Here is a 2,673-nt window from a genome sequence, read left to right on the forward strand (position 1 = left end):
CATAGTAGTAGCGCAACTCTCTGGATTTTTGACTGAGCACTTGCATCAATACAGCAACACATACGCGGCGGTTAGGCACACGTGTGAGAGAGTAAAAATCATGAGTGACGCGTGCGTGTCGGCCATGCGTGCGCGTCGGAGTACGTTTTCTGCAGAATTTCATTTTTAACCTCAAACTTCCACCACACATAACTTCTTCTACAAAATTTCTTTTTCAACCATTTCTATACTGTTGGAAAGATCATTGATTGAAATTTCATAAAAATCTAGTTTTAAAGAATTCCTAACTCCGAGGACCGAGTTACGGACTGCAGAAGTTGGTCAAAAATCAGTTTTTATCCAAAAACACGAATTACCAATTTTTCCAATGTTCATAAGCCAAATTCATTTCCAAACATCCAAATGACCAAAACCCAACCACATTCACATATATACACTCAACCAACACCAAACATACCTCATCTACACAATTCAATTCAATTCGTCACCTTCCACTCCTAAATTCCTAATTTCTTGTTATTCCACATTCCTCCGATTTATTCACACACTCAACATTCAATATCCATTCAATCTCATTTGACATCACACAATACACGTATCACTTACCTTCCTTACCTCTTTCCGGCCTCTGGCCCAAGATTCATGGCCTCCGGCCCAAATTCCCAATTTAAATGCATATTCCACAAATTAATATTCATTATCCATTTCATCAAATTCTTAATACACCAAGCATGAAATTCACACAATTCTCAACTCAATCATTAATTCACATTACATATTAGTACCAACCATTTACAAAATCCAAAATTAATCCTAGGGGCATCTAGCCTAGGAATTCTCATCACACCACATGGTACTTAAATGAAACTTAAACCGTACCTCTTGTAGCCAAAATAATTGAGCTTCTTATTGGAAGTCTCCACCAACCCTTAGCTCCAAGCCTCACCAAAGCTCGTCAAGCAACACCAACCTCCCAATTGTGTACCAAAATCACCCAATACTCTAACATAACTAATTTTCACACTTATAATCAAAACCTAGGGTTCATGAAATTGATAAATCACAAGGGTTAGAGGGTTCCTTATCTTAACCCACGAAATTGGTTGATGAAACTCACCAATGGCTCATACTAGAGTACTCCTAAACAACCAAAATCATAGGATTTCCTCAAAACCCAAACAAAATTTGAATTTAAAGAGAAAAATAAAAACTGGGCTGAGGATAGTGGAAGACTCACCATAAAACTTAGATATGGTGATTTGAAGTTTGAAAAGCTAGGTTTTCTTTCTCTCTTCTCTCTATCCGCCCCTCCCTCTCATTTTTAGGGTAAATGAGCTGAAATGTTCATAATTAATGTTTATATATGTTGGGTCTTGGGCCCACTTGGGCCCGGTTCACTTGGTTTGGTCTGTTGGCCCAATTTTGGGCCAAAACCTCTAAGATTAGAGTTTTAAATCGTATTTGAAATATTTCTATCTTGGAAAATTATAAATTCTTATTTCTTAAAATTATTCACTTCTAATTAATTTTCTCAGCCACAGTACTGGACAGATCGTAGCCGGTACTGCCGGTCAAATTTCCAGTGCAAATTTTTATTCAGAAAACTATATTTTCCGACTCAGAAAAATTCATTGAGTCCAAATATCATATTTATATTATCAGATTCCGATTGCTAAATTTTCTAACCATATTTGCTCCTACTTAATTAATCATTTAATTAATTATGGTTTGACCGGGTTTTTCATTCTATCCCCCTAACAGAAATTTTTGCCCTCAAAAATTAGATATCAAATCTTCATATAAACTCTCTCAATAACTAATCAGATGTTATGTTCATCTTACCCATCATAAGACCTTCCCTGAAACCGAAACTTACCACCTTTCACTGTTTCCCTTAAATTAACCTCAATACAGCCTCAATGTTTCAATTTGCTGTCTTCCAACTCCATCATCCAAAGTCCAATAATTTATCCATCAAAATTTAAGCACGAATTCAATTACACCTCTAGTCATTTACTGATACGGAGAAATCTGTATCTCTACAAATTCCCTTCGGCAAGTATACCGAATTGTCGTCAAGTAAAAGCTCACGGTAGAGTGAGGTCGAATCCCACAGGGATTGATTGGTTGAGCAACTTTAACCAGAGGAGTATTCTAGTTGAACTAAATGACAAGAAATGTAAATGACAGAAGGTAAATGGTGGAATGTAAATGGCAGAAAGTAAATTGCGGAAAAGTAAATTCGTAGAAAATTAAATGGGAATGGGGGAATGAACATCAAAGTAAATAACAGAATATAGAGAATGGTAAGATCAGAAATGGGAAGATCATTGGGTTCAGGAGATGTTGCACTCTCCGGATCAAGTTTATTCTCATCTCTCCCTCAATCCATGCAACTCATTGATCTCTTGGCAATCTTAGGTGATTGAATCCCAATTGCTTGCCAATTCAATCTCTCTAATCTTGAATAATTGCCTAATTCCTTGATCTAATTGCTCATGGGAAGAGATGAAGTACGATCACTGATTATACCACATGTTCTTCTAGATCAAAGCATCGGTAGGATTATATGTCACTATAACCATCCAACCCCTGATCCAGTCCAACATGAGAAAACGTTTCTAGCATGATTTCCTCAATCCTCTTCCAAGGTTCAGAGGAAATCCAACTATC

This window comes from Arachis ipaensis, chromosome B6, assembly GCF_059453495.1.
Source record: "Arachis ipaensis isolate K30076 ecotype BB chromosome B6, ASM5945349v1, whole genome shotgun sequence".
Classification (NCBI taxonomy): Eukaryota; Viridiplantae; Streptophyta; class Magnoliopsida; order Fabales; family Fabaceae; genus Arachis; species Arachis ipaensis.